Raw genomic sequence first — 6,407 nt, 5'->3', positions numbered from 1 at the left:
TATCTTTTAATGCAGTTGTTTTTTAATGAATTTAATAGCTACAGTACGGGCCAGATGGTGAATTGTGAATTCTTCTAACTAATCCCTTTGGGTAAATCTGCATAGCCACCATGTTCCGGGATTTGACAAGAAACAACAACCGTGGGTGGTTAAGAAAGGACAGTTTGATTCCCTGGTAGTATCACTGCACATATCATGCTAATCAACTGGAACTAGGATTTATCTGTCGGTAATCTGTAATTGATAAATCGGTGGTTTAAAACAGGAACAACATTATTGAGGTACATAATTTCTCTTTTACTTCTGGTTTTAAATTCTACATGGGTGTGGTCTTACGTTGCATACCTCTGACAGCATGTACAACTATTACATTAATACAAGATGGGCATAATTCTCCCTTTGTCTTTGTTTTGCACCTGTCTTTCTTGGGATGTACCGGTGGACCTGGCTGTCATCTGGGATCATGTTCATCTTCTGCTGGTGAGTTGGATGTTACTTTTACTTTGTGTGAAGAAAGATGGAATATGGATAGTTCAATCAATTCAAACTTTATTTGCCACATGCGCCAAATACAACAAGTGTAGACTTTACCGTGAAATGCTTACTTACAAGCCCTTAACCAACAGTGCACTTCAAGAAGAAAATATTTACCAAGTAGGCTAAAATAAAAAGTAATACACTGACTCGATACCGGGCACCGTTACCGAGTCAGTATGCAGGGGTACAGGCTAGTTGAGGTAATCTGTACATGTAGGTGGGGGCGAAGTGACTATGCATAGGTAACAAACAAACAGCTAGTAGCAGCAGTGTAGAAGGGGGGGGGGGGGGTCAATGTAAATTGTGCGGTGGTGATTTTTATGAATTGTTCAGCAGTCTAATGGCTTGGGGTTAGAAGCTGTTGAGGGGCCTGTTGGTCCTAGACTTGGCGCTCCGGTACCGCTTGCTGTGTGGTAGCAGAGAAAACAGTCTATAACTTGGGTGACTGGAGTCTCTGACAATTTTATGGGCTTTCCTCTGACACCGCTTATTATATAGGTCCTGGATGGCAGGAAGCTTGGCTCTAGTGATGTACTGGGCCGTTCGCACTACCCTCTGTAGCGCCTTACGGTCAGACGCCGAGCAGTTGCCATACCAGGCGGTGATGCAACCGGTAAGGATGCTCTCGATGGTGCAGATGTAGAACCTTTTGACGATCTGGGGGCCCATGCCAAATCTTTTCAGTCTCCAGAGGGGGGGAAGAGGTTTTGTCATGCCCTCTTCACAACTGTCATGGTATGTTTGGACCATGATAGTTCGTTGGTGATGTGGACACCAAGGAACTTGAAACTCTCGACCCGCTCCACTACAGCCCCGTTGATGTTAATGGGGGCCTGTTCGGCCCGCCGTTTCCTGTAGTCCACGATCAGCTCCTTTGTCTTGCTCACATTGAGGGAGAGGTTGTTGTCCTGGCACCACACAGCCAGTTCTCTGACCTCCTCCCATAGGCCGTCTCATCGTTGTCGGTGATCAGGCCTACCACTGTTGTGTCGTCAGCAAACTTAATGATGGTGTTGGAGTCGTGTTTGGCCACGTAGTCGTGGGTGAACAGGCAATGTATCAAGAACTGCATATTTGGCTATTTTTGTTTGCATTTGTGTTTTAATCCTATTTGAAATTGACCTTTCAAAAACCTTTTGACCAAAAGAATTTGCTCTTTAAAATGTGATTCTTCAGTCTATTTTATGTGTTATTTGGTTGGCTGAAAATAAGATGTTGGTTTCATCATGGTTTGATGTTTCAGATGTTGGCTTTTTGACACAACCCTATCACAGGAGTGTTGTGAGTGACCCTTTAGACCTCTGTAACACATCCTATTATGAGTTACAACTAGAGGTCGACTGATTAATCTGCATGGCCGATTAATTAGGGCCGATTTTCAACTTTTCATAACAAATCGGTAAATCTACCTTTTTGGATGCCGATTACATTGAAATCCACGAGGAGACTGCGTGGCAGGCTGACCACCTGTTACGTGAGTGCAGCATCAAAAGGACCTTGTGGATGCAAGGAGCCAAGGTAAGTTGCTAGCTAGCATTAAACTTACCTTATAAAAAACAATCAATCTTCACAATCACTAGTTAACTACACATGGTTGATGATATTACTAGGTTAACTATCTTGTTCTGCATTGCATATAATCAATGCGGTGCCTGTTAATTTATCATCGAATCACAGCCTACTTCAACTTCGCCAAACGGGTAATGATTTAACAAAAGCGCATTCGCAAAAAAAGCACAATCGTTGCACAAATGTACCTAACCATAAACATCAATGCCTTTCTTAAAATCAATACACAAGTGTATTTTTTTTAACCTGCATATGTAGTTAAAAGAAATTAATGTTAGAAGGCAATATTAACTAGGGAAATTGTGTCACTTCTCTTGCGTTCAGTGCAAGCAGAGTCAGGGTATATGTCGCAGTTTGGGCCGCCTGGCTCGTTCCGAACTGTGTGAAGACCATTTCTTCCTAACAAAGACCGTAATTAATTTGCCAGAATTTTACATAATTATGACATAACATTTAAGGTTGTGCAATGTAATGGCAATATCTAGACTTAGGGTTGCCACCCGTTCGATAAAATACTGAACAGTTCTGTATTTCACTGAAAGAATAAACGTTTTGTTTTCGAAATGATAGTTTCCGGATTTGACCATATTAATGACCAAAGGCTTGTTTTATTATAATTAAGTATATGATTTGATATTTGATAGAGCAGTCTGACTGAGCGGTGGTAGGCAGCAGCAGGCTCGTAAGCATGCATTCAAACAGCACTTTACTGCGTTTGCCAGCAGCTCTTAGCAATGCTTGAAGCACAGCGCTGTTAATGACTTCAAGCCTATCAACTCCCGAGATTAGGCTGGCAATACTAAAGTGCCTATAAGAACATCCAATAGTCAAAGGTATATGAAATACAAATGGTAGAGAGAAATAGTCCTATAATAACTACAACCTGAAACTTCTTGACTGGGAATATTGAAGACTCATGTTAAAAGGAATCCCCAGCTTTTATATGTTCTCATGTTCTGAGCAAGGAACTTAAACGTTAGCTTTTTTACATGGCACATATTGCACTTCTACTTTCTTCTCCAACACTTTTTGCATTATTTAAACCAAATTGAACATGTTTCATTATTTATGAGACTAAATTGATTTTATGTATTATATTAAATTAAAATAAGTGTTCATTCAGTATTATTGTAATTGTCATTATTACAAATATCAAAATTGTCCAATTAATCGCCATTTTTTGGTCCTCCAATAATCAGTATCGGTGTTGAAAAATCATAATCTGTCAACCTCATGTTACAACACAGTGGCATTCTTAACTCAATGTACCAGTAAGTAAGTTAGAGGAAAAATCCACTCAAACTATCTTTTGGTATTTTTTTTTCATGATCATTTTGCATCATCATGATGATGTGGCTGGTGACACTTTGCTTCTCGAAAGTACAATATCTTCAAAACTTGACTGCTGACATGCAAAACATTTTGGGACTGTATCAACCGTGGGCTAATGCATTTTTTGGCGGAGTGGTTTTCCTTTTAATGTTCCCTGTGCAGTAAATATAAGTAGTCTAGTATAATCACTAGACTATATATACACACCATATACAAGCTCACACGCACTACATTGACACCCACATTCACATAATCACAATCACACACACTTACTCTCATCATATACTGCTGCTACTCTGTTCTTTATTTTACTCTTAATATTATCTATCCTGATGCCTAGTCTCTTTACCCTGCCTTCATGTAGATACTGTACAGTATCTACCTCATACCTCTCTCTGCACATTGATCTGGGACGGGTACTCCCTCTATATAGGTCCATTCTTGTATTTTATTTTATTCCTTGTGTTACCATTTTCTTTTTCTACTCTGGGTCATTGGGAAAGGCTCATAAACAAGCATTTCACCGGTTGTATTCAGCGCATGTGACCAATACAATTTGATTTGCTCACATGTCTACATCAAGGTCAGAAACAAAGACAAGGCCATCGGTCCATTACGCTACAAACATTTAAAAGGCAATCAATGCATTAATAAAGCACACTCAACCTCCTAAACATAAAATGGTATATTGATCCCCAGTGCCCACAACAGAATATCTGCTATGTAATGGATATTTGATGGCAAGTGAAATTGCTAATGGTTGTTGTGCGTGCTGCTACACTACCCTGCAGCACTACCCTACAGCAAGGTGGTCCAGTCTTTTGTTTTGCCAAGTAAAGCTGTTGATATGTCATCTGATGCTGCTGTTGTTGAACACATGACACTGTTCTTTGAAACAAATTCAGTCCATTTTTTTTTCATGTTTAGTCTGTCCAGGTCAAAATGATACGGTGTTGTCTCTGCTTCACATTCATTCCTAAAAGGAATTGAAAGGCAACATGTCAACCAAATATCATGGGATCATTACAATATTACACTGAGTGTACCAAACATTAGGAACACCTTCCTTATATTGAGTTGCACTGCCTTTTGCCCTCAGAACAGCCTCAATTTGTCAGGGCATGGACTCTACAAGGTGTCAAGCGTTCTACAGGGATGGTGGTCGATGTTGACTCCAATGCTTCCCGTAGTTGTGTCAAGTTGGCTGGATGTTCTTTGGGTGGCGGACCCTTCTTTATACACACAGGAAACTGTTGAGTGCGAGAAACCCAGCAGCGTTGCAATTCTTGACACTCATACTGGTGCGCCTGGCACTTATTACCATACCCCGTTCAAAAGGACTTCAATCTTTTGTTTTGCCCATTCACCCTCTGAATGGCACACATACACAAACCATGTCTCAAGGGTTAAAAATCCTTCTTTAACCCGTCCCCCCCTTCATCTACATTGATTGAAGTGGATTTAACAGGTGACATCAATAAGGGATCATAGACTTTTACCATGTGATTCACATGGTCAAGTCTATGACTGTAATGGAAAGAGCAGGTGTTCATAATGTTTCTTACAATCAGTAAATGTAAAAACATTGCAATTACAATACATTTTCTGTAGTGGGAGCCACTTCCACGCCAAACTCTTAATACACGTACAAATTGTAGGCCGCCAATAGAAAAACGACTACAATTACAGACTGGTAGTGGAACCAATCACAATGCATTCTAGGATACTTGTAAAATGACTAAGCCAATGAAATTTGAGGCACCTGTTTTTTCCTTTTTACGGGGCGGAGCTAGTGTGATCGACTGAGGTGCCTTTTCTCCCAGACAGATTTTTACTTTTGTTCTGGGAATTTCAATTTTAGAATTTAGGAGGTTGACCAGAACATATTTTTACGAGGCCACGTTCTGAAAGTTTTTCTAATCTCATCTGAACTGCACCAGGTAAGTTGATTAGCCATGGTGCAACCTAATTGGTAGTCAGTGATAAAAGTGAGGTAAACATAAGTACTTGTAAAATGTTAACATCTGTAAAAAAAAAAAAAACATGTTTTTCACTTAGTAGGCTAGCAAGTCAGGCAGCTAAATTCAATTTCCGTGGTCAGTATTGGAGAATCTCCATCTGTTCCTTGCCCACGTTGTTTAAGAGGTACTGGGCATGGCATGTTTGTGTTCAACACTTATCGTTACCTATGACTGGTTCTCAAGTGGGACCCAACCTTTTACTACATGACAGCTGGTTTGCCCGAAAAATCTGACTCTTTGTGAAACATGCATGCCTTATATAAGCAAGTGGTAGCTAGTTAATCCTCAATCGTTTTATATAACCATGGTCTACATGGTTACCTTCTGTTGGAACCTCTTCTTTTACCTCAGAGGTTGGAACTGGAAGCTCCTTTGAGTTTAGGTACTTGGCTAGAAGTTCCTGCAAGTTCGTCCAGCTAACGAAAGTTGTCGACTAAATGATGCATTTCAGGATGTGCCCAGCTACTGTTTACTTGTTTGCCTGGGTAAATACTATAGCTCGCAGACAACACTAACAGCAGATACTGCACTGGTTACGTCTAGGATTTATGAGATAGCTAGCTACGCAATTGAGAATTGTCTAGTAACGTTACCTGCAATCGTAAAAAGTGTACATTGACATAGGCTTACCGTAATGAATAAACACGGCAGCTATGTATCCGTTGGCTTTCTTTACTGTAACTCAAATCCTTTGATAATGCTTTCAAAAGGAATCATGCTTGCAGACATTGCACGTGCAGTTACCGCCAGTGTATGTTTTGATTTCACGCGCAAAGCAGAACGCTAGCTAGCTGATAAACGCTAGCGACACTTTGCTTTTAAATAATGGACTATCTGGCACAATCTTGCTAAAGGTGTGGGATGGATGGCCACTTAAATGAAGCACGTCATTACAATGAATGAATGTGATGGTTTTGTAACGTAAGATCATAAATCTGGAACGTGGTT

At 40.3% G+C, this 6,407-nt stretch overlaps 1 protein-coding gene across 2 annotated transcripts in view; it reads left to right on the top strand.

Annotated features, from left to right (window-relative positions):
• Positions 1-6,407, top strand: part of epb41l2 (erythrocyte membrane protein band 4.1-like 2) — a 99,376-nt gene continuing 92,969 nt past the window's right edge. The window contains exon 1 of one of the 2 annotated variants that reach the window (XM_014205074.3): positions 1-480. The gene's annotated coding sequence lies outside the window, so the exon portion shown is untranslated. Of the gene's footprint in view, positions 481-5,221; positions 5,379-6,407 lie in introns of those variants that run through there. The other variant, XM_014205072.3, reaches the window with a different exon arrangement.

The sequence above is a fragment of the Salmo salar genome, chromosome 06 (genome assembly GCF_965601325.2).
Source record: "Salmo salar chromosome 06, fSalSal1, whole genome shotgun sequence".
NCBI classification, from domain to species: Eukaryota; Metazoa; Chordata; class Actinopteri; order Salmoniformes; family Salmonidae; genus Salmo; species Salmo salar.
The sequence above is the reverse complement of the archived record's forward strand: the minus strand, read 5'-3'. Positions and strand labels throughout refer to the sequence as shown.